This window comes from Tachyglossus aculeatus, chromosome 17, assembly GCF_015852505.1.
Source record: "Tachyglossus aculeatus isolate mTacAcu1 chromosome 17, mTacAcu1.pri, whole genome shotgun sequence".
In the NCBI taxonomy this organism is placed as follows: domain Eukaryota; kingdom Metazoa; phylum Chordata; class Mammalia; order Monotremata; family Tachyglossidae; genus Tachyglossus; species Tachyglossus aculeatus.
This window is the reverse complement of record NC_052082.1, coordinates 28,141-39,415: the sequence shown is the minus strand read 5'-3', so window position 1 is coordinate 39,415 and position 11,275 is coordinate 28,141. Positions and strand designations below refer to the sequence as shown.

Genomic DNA, 11,275 nt, shown 5'->3' with positions numbered 1-11,275 from the left:
AGTGGTTTCATGCCACGAACCCCAGATTTGAGCCTTCCCATTTGGGTCTTCATGGCCTGTGCACTGGGGAGAATAATTAAAAAATTTGGGTGCCAGCAAAAGGGGGGTCTGGCTTCATGTCATGAACTCCAGATCTGAGCAGTTTCATTTGGGTCTTTTAACGGCCGGGGCACCGGAACAAACAATAAAAATATGCCATCAAAAGGGTGGTACTGGCTTCATGCTGCTAACCCCAGATTTCACTCCATTATTGGGTCTTCATGGCCCATGTACCAGGGGGAGAGAGAAATATTGATGCCGGCAAGAGGGGGCGTGACTTCATGCCGTGAACCCCCGATGTGAGTCTTCCCATTTGGGTTTTCAAGGCCCAGGCACTGAGAAGAACAATAAAAACGAATGGTGGCAAAAGAGGGTGTGGCTTCATGAAATGAACCCCAGATTTTACTTCCTTTTGGGTCTTCGTGGCCCAGGCATTTGAACGCTTGATAATAACAAGGGTGCTGGCAAAACAGGGGACTGGTTTCATGCCATGAACCCTATATTCAAGTCTGCCCAGTTGGATCTTCATGGCCCAGGCAAAAAGGCAACAGATAATGTGAGTGCTGGCAAAATGTGGCCCAGCTTCACACAGCGAACCCCAGATCTGAGCCTTCCCATTTGGGTCTTCGTGGCCCAGGCACAGGTAAGAACAATAATAACACGAGGGCTGGCAAAAGAGGGGCTGGCTTCATGCCATGAACCAAAGATTTGAGTTTTCCCATTTGGGTCTCTGTGGCCTCGGTGCCGGGAAGAACAATAGTAACATGAGCACTGGCAAAATGCGGGGCTGACTTCATGCCACAAACCCTATATTTGAGTGTTCCTATTTTGGGTCTTCAAGGCCGAGGCGTCGAGAAGAATAAAAATGACGTGTGCCAGCAAAAGTGGGGACTGACTTCAGGCCATGACCCTCAGACTTCAGTCTTCCCATCTGGGTCTTTACGGCCCAGGCACCAGCAAAAACAGTGAAATAGGAGTGTCAGCGAAAGGGGACCGGCTTCATTCGCTGAACCCCAGATCTGAGTCTCCCCCTTTGGGCTTTCACGGTCCGGGTGCCGGGAAGAATGATAAAAGTATGGGTGCCAGCGAAAGTGGGGCCGGCTTCGTGCCACGAACCCCAGATGTAACTCTCCCAGTTGGGTCTTCATGGCCTGAGTATCGGGCAGAGCGAGAAAAATTTTGGTGCCAGAAAAATGAGGGACTGGCTTTAGAACCTTGGGTAATTGATTCTTCTCAGTTTGGGTTTTTGTGCCTGGGCTTTAGGGAGAGGGAAGACGGCTTTGGCTTTGTCACTTCGCCCTCGGTTGGACTTTACCCTCGGTATTGGGGCTCGGCCATATTTGAGGCCCAATGGGTCGAAGAGCTTCCCGCTCATTCAGACGACGATCACCGGAAGAGTTTCCACCTGTATCGTCCCCACCGGTCCGCTCTACTATCTTTGTAGTGACCTGATGGACCGTATTTCTCAGACTCTGGGCCTACTGAACAGGTTAGAAGCACTGTTACCTTGGGGCAGGGTGCTTTTTATCTTTTCTTAAAACTTGGGTTTGGGCAGTGCTGCTGAGCAGGAAAAATTCAGGCCTGGGCATTGGAGGACCTGGGTTCTAATCCCATCTCTTCCCTTTGCCCACTCTGAGATCTCGGGCGGGTCACTTAACATTGCCGTGCCTGAGTTTCTTAGCCTGTAACATGTTGATTCAATAACTGCACTTGGATTTGCTCCCTTTATTCACCCCTCCTTCAACCCCATAGCACTTGATTGCACTTCCAGTGCCCCGATAATTCACCGGTTCCGGCCCGGCGAAGGAGCCACGAAGGTCTTCGGAGTCCTCCCTGACGATCAGAACCAGCAGCCCGACGTGGCGTGGGGACCGGCTTCGGGACGTACCTATCTGGGAGAAGACTTGCGGTGGTGGCAGGGACCCCGTGATACCCGTTGTTTGGCTTTGCCCAGGCTGGAGCTGCCCTGGAATCGGCGACGAGGAAGAGCGAAACCCCAGAGAGATCCTTCCTCAGGAGGAACAAAACCCCAGCTGAAGTTCATCTTGTCTTTTTCAGCCTGCACTTCAGGATGGTAGAAGTCTCAGGGGTAAGTTCTTCTGAGAAGCAGCAAAGCAGCATGGCTCAGTGTAAAGAGCACGGGGCTTTGGAGTCAGAGGTCAAGGGTTCAAATATCGGCTCCGCCAACTGTCAGCCGTGTGATTTTGGGCAAGTCACTTAACTTCTCTGTGCCTCAGTTACCTCATCCGTAAAATGGGGATTAAGACTGTGAGCCCCCCGTGGGACAACCTGCTCACCTTGTAAACTCCCCAGAGCTTAGAACAGTGCTTTGCACGTAGTAAGCGCTTAACAAATGCCATCATTGTTTTTATTATTATTCTGGGAGAGTGGCAGTCTGAGTTCTGAAGTCTTCAACAAGGCTCCCAAAGTGCTATGATAATTATCTAGAGAAGCAGCGTGGCTCAGTGGAAAGAGCACGAGTTTGGGAGTCAGAGGTCATGGGTTCTCATCCCGGTTCAGCCGCTTGTCTTCTGCGTGACCTCGGCAAGTCACTTAACTTCTCTGGGCCTCTGTTCCCTCATCTGTAAAGTGGGGATAAAAACTGAGCCCCGTGTGGGACAACTTGATTCCATTGTATCTACCCCAGCACTTAGAACAGTGCTCAGCACATAGTAAGTGCTTAACAAATGCCATTATTATTATTTAGTTCATATCTAGAATTTATTTATAGTAATGGCTGTATCCCTTTACAGACTGTGAGCTCACTGGGGGAAAGGAATGGGTCTACTAGTTCTGCTGTCTTGTACTCTCTCAAGTGCTTAATCTCCAAAGTAAGTGCTCAATAAATGCCACTGATTGAGTTACTCTAGATCCAACAAACTTTGGATTTCCTACCAGCTAGACCTCAGCTCTCACTTTTGGCTCGTTCTAAAGAAGTTAGTTTTTAAAAAGGGTCCAATGATTAGTTGAGCCTATGTGCTACCACACAATCGGATTCCTCCCGCATCCCTTTATTGAACCGATCTCAGTCCACGATGGGCGACTGTGTGCAGAGCGTTGTACTGAGCACTGGGAAAGGTATAATGCGGCCAACAGACACGGTCCCTGCCCAGGACGAGTTGACGATTTTCTGTATATCTGCAGCCCCATCAGGTACCGGACAGTCTCTAAATGTCTCTCTCGCCTTTTCTGTAGATGCAGGGTTCAACCGTGACTCCCAGAATGACGGAGGAGAAACCGACAGGTCTGTGGGATTCTTCCGGCTGTGTGTCGGGCCCAGAGTGAGCCACCGTTTTCAGCAGAGGATCTGGTGTAAGAGAATGATTTTTTTCCCCGTAAATTCAAATCCCCTCTGGGAGACGGCTTCTTTCGGGACGGCACGGCCGGCGGCCCCCGGGCCGAGATAGGAGGGGTCGGAGAAGACCTCCGGAGGAGGAGGGCTCCCCGGCGATCCGCGGCGTGAATTGTGTGGGTGAGGGAATTTCGGGCCGATTCCAAATCAAGGCTTTCACCTCTGCCTTGGGTCTTCGTCTTCAAAATCTGCGTAGAGGTCATTTTTACCCTCCAGCTTGAGAGCGGACCCGGACGTCCCCGCTTCCGGGAAGAACGAGGGGAAGAGGTGGCCGATAGAGAGAGAGAGAGAGAGAACCTCCATGTCTGGCGATGGGGTCATGCGACTGTGTCTGCCTCTGTGGCCGGAGGCCATCTCTGCAGCCCCATATTGCAGGGGGGCCGTAGAGGTGGCAAAGTGAGGGGGAGTGGGAGGACGGGGTAGGAATAGGTGGGATTGTGGGCCTGAACTCCCTACAGCACTGCCACTAAGTGCCCCCTGATCCTCCTGAGGGAGAGATTGCAGGGGGTACAGTGGCAGTCACGGGGAGGGATGGGCAGGGAGGCAGGCAATGCTTGGGGACTCTTTCTCCCCGCACACCCCTCCCCCTGCCCCCGTGCCCTTTCCCTCCTTTGACTTCATCTCCTCTCAGTACTCCCACACTGGCCCCCACCGAAATAAAGCCAGCGATAGATAGAGCAGCGACTCCACAATTGTGGACCGCGGGCCCGCGGCCCACCAGCTGGACCGCCTCCCTCCGGAATCCACCGGCAGCCATCCGGCAAAGCACCGGATTCGCCGTTCCTCGACACCCCCGGCCGTGACCACCCGAGCCTCGGTCGCAGAATGTCCACCCGGGTCATCTCTGACCGCCTTTGGGTGCCCCCCGAGATAAGCCCCGGTACCCTCTGGTCTCATACACACGGGGAACAATGCATAAAAATCTCTTAACCCCAGCCTCAGGTCTGTCAGTGGTCTCTTGTTCGTGGATTGGGTCTGTGCCGTCCTAAGGGATGGAGTCTGCCAACAGGCAGGACAGAGGCTCCTTTCATAACCAACATTTTTGCAGGTCAGTGAACGGTTCTACCGCATTCTTCCTCATAGCTGTCCGAGGGCTCTGCAGAGCAGGTGGGCCCTAACCCTAACCCCTTAAAGAAGCAGTGGGGCCTAGGGGATAGAATGAGGGCCTGGATTCTGATCCCAGCTCTGCCCCTCGGCTGCTGCGTAATCTTGGGCAAATCACCTCACTTCTCATTAGTTACCTCATCAGTGAAATGGGGATTAAGACAGTGAGCCCCATGTGGGAGAGGTACCCCGTCCACCCTTATCAGATCGTATCTACCCCAGGGTGTACTACAGTGTATGTATATATATATATATATATATATATATATATATATATATATATATATATAATGGCATTTGTTAAGTGCTTACACTGAGGTGGGGGGGATACGTGATCAGGTTGTCCCATGTGGGGCTCACAGTCCATCCCCATTTTTCAGATGAGGTAACTGAGGCTCAGGGAAGTTAAGTGACTTGCCCAAGGTCACACAGCAGACATGTGGCAGAGCTGGGATTCGAACCCACGACCTCTGACTCCAAAGCCCGTGCTCTTTCCACTGACCCACAGTACTTGGCCCATAGTAAACACTTAAATATCAGCCATATAGATGTACACAGAGAATGTGGTTCCGGACCCCAAGACTATCCGTCGGTTGTCCATCCACCTCCGCATCCTGCAGAAACTCCTCCCCTCTGAGTGCTCACCTGGCTTCATGTCATAAACCTCATATTTGAGTCTTCACCTTTCACTCTTCACGGCCCAGTTACAGGGACGAACAATAAGCAGTGTGTCTCAGTGGAAAGAGCCCAGGCTTGGGAGTCAGAGGTCATGGGTTCTAATCCCAGCTCTGCCGCTCATCATCTGTGTGACTTTGGGCAGTCACTTTACTTCTCTGTGCCTCAGTTACCTCATCTGTAAAATGGGGATTGAGACTGTGAGCCCCACTTGGGGCAGCCTGATCATCTTGTATCCTCCCCAGCGCTTAGAACAGTGCTATGCACATAATAAGTGCTTAACAAATGCCATCATTGTTATTGATAAATACAGGGTGACATACCTTGAAGGAGGGGGGTCTGTCTTTGGGCCCTCGGATCCAGCCCTGGAAAAATGAAACACACAAATGCATTCATTCATTCATTCATTCATTCAATCGTATTTATTGAGCGCTTACTGTGTGCAGAGCACTGTACTAAGCACTTGGGAAGTACAAGTTGGCAACATATAGAGACGGTCCCTACCCAACAGTGGGCTCACAGTCTAGAAGGGGGAGACAGAGAACAAAACAAAACATGTTAACAAAATAAAATAAGTAGAATAAATATGTACAAGTAAAATAAATAAATAGAGTAATAAATACATACAAACATATACATATATACAGGTGCTGTGGGGAAGGGAAGGAGGTGAGGGGGAAGAGGGGGAGAGGAAGGAGGGGGCTCAGTCTGGGAAGGCCTCTTGGAGGCCTTTGTTAAGCATTTAGTATGTGCAAAGCACTGTTCTAATAACTGGAGGGGTTACAAGGTGATCAGGTTGTCCCACGGGGGGCTCACGGTCTTAATCCCCATTTGACAGATGAGGGCACTGAGGCCCAGAGAAGTGAAATGACCTCCCCAAAGTCACCCAGCTGATAAGTGGCAGAGCCGGGATTGGAACCCCTGACCTCTGACTCCAAAGCCCGGGTTCTTTCCACTGATCCACGCTGCTTCTCCGGAGTGTGAGTGAGTGAGAGTGTTAGATCTATCAAACAGAAACGCCTTATCATCGTCTTTAAAGCATTAGATCACTGTTGAACTCTTCCAAGCACTTAGTACAGTGCTTTGCAAATAGTAAGCGCTCAATGGCATTTGTTAAGCATTTGCTATGTGCAAAGCACTGTTCTAAGCACTGGGGGGGTTTACAAGGTGATGAGGTTGTCCCATGGGGGGCTCACAGTCTTAATCCCCATTTGACAGACGAGGGCACTGAGGCCCAGAGAAGTGAAGTGACTTGCCCAAAGTCACCCAGCTGACAAGTGGCAGAGCTGGGATTTGAACCCCTGACCTCTGACTCCAAAGCCCGGGCTCTTTCCACTGAGCCACGCCGCTTCATGCTGTTTGCAAAAGAACCGGACCAAGCTCCTCAGACTCCTGGCTTCTGGAACATGTCATAAGGGGCATAATCTAGGGGCAGAGCACATTTCATCTTTTCCTAAAACTTTGGTTTTAGGATTTGCTGGATTTGCCCCGTCCCCAAACTTCACTCACTTGATCTACTTCATCCCCGGCCTTCTCAGCTGTTGCACCTGCTGAAGTTCCAAATCTTCCACGCCTGGCAGTGAGAAGGTTGGGGTGGGATGACGGAGGGGAGATATTTACATGCTATTACTCTCCCTACAGCAGGTGCCCAATGCATTTCCTGGCATCAAGGACCATCCCCTTGCCACTTGGCAACAATGGATCGAATCTCAGACCTACCCCACCAGCGAGATGGAATTGTGAGCTGTACTGCTACCTCTAAGGGAAGTTTTTTTGATATTTGTGTGTGTGTGTTTGTGTGTGTTTCAGAGGGCAAGGGGCTAAGGTTAGCATAATTGGGGAAGAGAGCAGTAAGCCAGAGGAGGCCACTGTGGACACAGAAGCAGCTTCTGGAAATGGGGGCTGGGGCTCTGTGCAGCGAACTGGTTCTGTTGGACTCGACTGTGGGTCTGAGGAGACCCGGGGCCCTTAATTCTATAGACGGGTCTAATCTCTGGGCGCTCACAGTCCTGTCTCCAGAGTCACGCTGTATATCCTCGGCCTCCCATGAAGGGACTCCTCTGTATCGGACAGTCGCTTTGATAGATGAGGGAGGTGCTTTATGAAGGTAGAGGCGGGGGAGGTCTTGGCCTCTTTTTTTTAATTCTCTTCTGAGAAACTGAATTACAGAGACCTGAGTGCAAGTGGGGTGTCGGGGGCGAGAGAGTGAGGTGTATTGCAGCCGGAGAGGTGAAAATGCAATTATTTGTACTAGGAAATGAATTTGCCACATACAGAGATGCGGGTTATCTTTCGGAATCGGGAACGGTAGCCGTACAACCCTGACACTTGCTTGGAAGTGGGGAAGATAAGAATCTATGTGGGAGAGAGGTGTCCAGTGAAAGAATAGAGTAGCGTGAACAGTCCTGTTACTGGAACTGCCTTGCATATTTGGTGCTCTAAAGAAAGGACTTTTCAATATTGGTAAGGGGTTGCTCCCAGGGGAGTGTGAGGTCGGTGTTGAGAGAGAGAGAGTGAGAGAGAGTGTGTGTGTGTGTGTCCATCACACCATTGTTCTCCGGTGTCCTTTAGTCACCTGCCTGAGTATTCATAGGGAGTATAGAAAGGAGCTAAAGCCTTAAGCGTTGCAAGGTTTCCCACATCCCTGTTTTTGTCCACAATTGTCCTGAAGCTCTGCTGTCCTTTAGGTCCAGGTCGTCTTTGGCCTTGGTCTGTCTAGATCCCGAGGAAAGAAGAGTGGAGCAGTCAGAGTGTTTGTGGTGGGTCTCTAATGTTTTTTGATCAATAGGTTGATTGGGGGGAGTGGAGGGTCGTCTTCTTTAGAGAAACTGAATTGTTTGCATTTCTTACCCTTTCCTTTTCAGCCACCAGGAGCACCCGGCTATCTTCTCCACTCCTGCTGTCATGTCCCAGGGTGCTGCTGTGGGGGAATCCGGGCCCTAGGACCACCTCCACCATCTCCCAGCAGGTGAGAAGGAATTCGACTCTGCTCTCGGCCCAGTTCGGCCACAGTGGCTCCTGTCCCTCACTGACTTTCACTCTTATTACCTTTGCCCTCCGTCGTAGACTTCTGCCTTACGTCCATAGTTTTCACTAGTCCCTCTTTGTCACGGAGGTGACTGTCAGTGTTTTAGTACAGGGTTCTGTACTTGAAGTATTAAAAGGCATTACTACTAACCAAGACTCTGGTGGTACCTAAGAGAAGCAGCGTGGCTCAGTGAAAGAGCACGGGCTTTGGAGTCAGAGGTCATGGGTTCGAATCCCAACTCCACCACATGTCTGCTGTGTGACCTTGGGCAAGTCACTTAACTTCTCTGCGCCTCAGTTACCTCATCTGTAAAATGGGGATTAAGACTGTGAGCCCCACGTGGGACAACTTGATCACCTTGTATCCCCCCAGCGCGTAGAACAGTGCTCTGCACATAGTAAGCGCTTAATAAATGCCATTATTATTATTATTATTATTACCTGAAGCCACTGGATCTGCCCAGTCCCCAAACCTTCCCCACCTACTGGACATTTCTCGTTGTTCTTTGCTATGTCACACCTGCCAGATTTTGAAATGTATTAACTGTTTGCTTTTTCCCCTTGCTTCATACATCCTAAGCATTCACATTCACTTGTCTTCCCTTCCTGATTACCAACTACTCCTGTGGTTAATTAATTCCTTTAATGTTTTTTGAACATGCTTACAGTTACTCGATGTCTCTTATTTTATTTATTTATTTTTTAAATGGTCCCTCACCCTAGTTCTACCTCATTTCCATACGTCACACAGCTACAATGCCTGCACGTTTAGGTGCAATGACCGCAGGGAGATTTTTATTTGCTATGACGCTTGTCTACAGCAGATGTCCGATACTTCCTCGCCTCGAAGACCATCCCTCGGCTGTTGGGACCTTGGGCTTAAATTTCAGAGCTGCCCTGCCCTTGAGATGGAGCCATGGAGTGTACTGCTACCTCCAAGGGAAGGTGTTTTTTTAAAATGTATTTTTTTTTTGGTTTTTGTCTTTTTGGTGTGTGTGTGTGTGTGTGTGTGTGTGTGTGTGTGTGTGTGAATGGAGGGTGTTTATCTGGGTTGGGGGAAACAGAAAGAGGCCACTGTTGACACACAAGCTGCTTCTGAAAATGGGGATTGGGGCTCTGTGCAGGGAATTGGTTCTGTTAGACTCGACTGTGAGTCTGAGAAGACTCAGGGCCCTTAATTCTATAGGTGGGTCTAATCTCTGGGTGCTCACAGTCCCGTCTCCAGAGTCACTCTGTACATCCTCAGTCTCCCACAAAGGGACTCTTCTGTGTATGGTAGTCGCTTCTGGGAAAGAGAGGAGGAAGGTGTTCTTTGAGGAGAGAAACAGGGAAGACCACAGTCTCTACCCTCTGAAACTCAATTAAGGAGTCTTCATTGTGAGAGACGTCCGTGGCGAGACAGACTGAGGAAGCGAGAGAGGCCGGAGGGCTGAAAATGCGGGCACTCTACTAGAAACGGACTTTATGACATACAGAAGCGTGGGGTATCTTTTGAAGTCAGAAATACCGGTCGTACAGGTACGATACCTGGGGCAACGTGGGGAGGGATCTCTAGAGGTAGCGGGGTCCAGTGCAAGAGCAGGCTAGAGCACAGCGCACAGTCCTGGCATCGCAAATGCCTTACACATCTACAGTTTTCTCAGAAAGGACCCCTCCGTAGCCATAAGGGGATGTTCTCGGGGGAGAGGGAGGTCCGTGTTAAGTCTAAGACGGCATGTATCTGTCTGTCTGCCTACCCCTATTGTCCTCCGGAGTGTCGTAGCCTCCAGACTCTCGGTTGGGACCGTAGAAAGCAGATAAAGACCAGGGCACTGCAGGCTTCCCCGTTTAGTCAGCAGTTGCCCTGGAAACGTCTTGTTTGTGTCTTGGCCTTTCCTGGCTTGGATGTGTGGGGATCCAGGGGGAGGGAAGTGTGGAGAAGCCAGGGTGTGTGTGGCTGTCCTCATGTGTTTTAAACAATCAGTTGATTTGGGGGTGGTGAAGGCACGTGTGGTTTAGAGAAACCGCATCATTTGTCTTTCCCTCTCCTTTCATTCTCAGCCCCCAGGATCCCCATCAGATGTTCTTCACTCCTTTTCTCTTGCCTTGGAACGCTGTTGGTTGCAGTTCAACCCTCTCAGCAGGTGAGTGAACTTAACTGTCGTTTCCTGTGACCAGCAACAATGATTCCTCTCCGTCTTTAATGCCCATTCCTATCGCCTTTAACCTCTGTTCTAGACTTAACACATGCCTTAAATCCCCAGTGCTCCCTACTCCTTCCTTGCCACTGAGGCAGCTGTCAATGCTCAAAATAGGGCTCTTTTTCCGAGAGAGTATTTAATAGACTATTACTAATAACCGAGCAGATGGTGCTCCTCCAGCCACTGGATTTGCCCTGCTGCCAAATCTTCCTCATCTGTTCCACATTAATCCTCATTCTTTGCAGACATCACACCTGCCTGACTTCCAAATCATTCCGTCAACTTTGATTCCCTTTAGTTCACACATTCTAAACACTCCCGTCCCCTAGTCTTATCTTCCCAATGACCATCTTGTACTATTCCCTGTGTTGAATTACTTCCTTCTGCAATGCTTACAAACACGCCCCAGTTCCACTAATTAAAGAAACCCAAACTGACCCACCACTCTAGCTTTATATTCTTTTTATAAAGTTCTGAAGTCTCCATATCTGGCAGTGCACAGGTTAGGGTGGGATGACCAAAGTGAGACTCTTCTCCCCGCCCCCCCCGCCCCGTTTCTCTACAGCAGATGCCCTGTGCATTTCCTGTCCTTGAGAATTGTCCATCGGCCTTTGGGACTCTGGGTTCTAATCACAGACCAGCCACTGAGATGGAACTGTGTACTCTGCTGCTACATAAAAGGGAAGGAGTTGTCTTCTTTGTGTGTGTGTGTGTGTGTGTGTGTGTGTGTGTGCGCGTGTGTGCTTGCATGTGAGTGGAGGGGGTTAGGGTTAGCTGGCTTGAGGGGGAGAGCAGTGAGGAAGAGGAGACCAGTGTGGACACAGAAGCTGCTTCTGGAAACGGGGGCTGGGGCTCTGTGCAGGGAACTGGTTCTGTTTGACTCGACTGTGGGTCTGAG

At 50.3% G+C, this 11,275-nt stretch overlaps 1 pseudogene; it reads left to right on the top strand.

Moving 5' to 3' along the window:
* Positions 1-610: 610 nt before the first annotated feature.
* Positions 611-3,872, top strand: LOC119939409 (annotated as a pseudogene).
* The last annotated feature ends 7,403 nt before the right edge of the window (positions 3,873-11,275 follow it).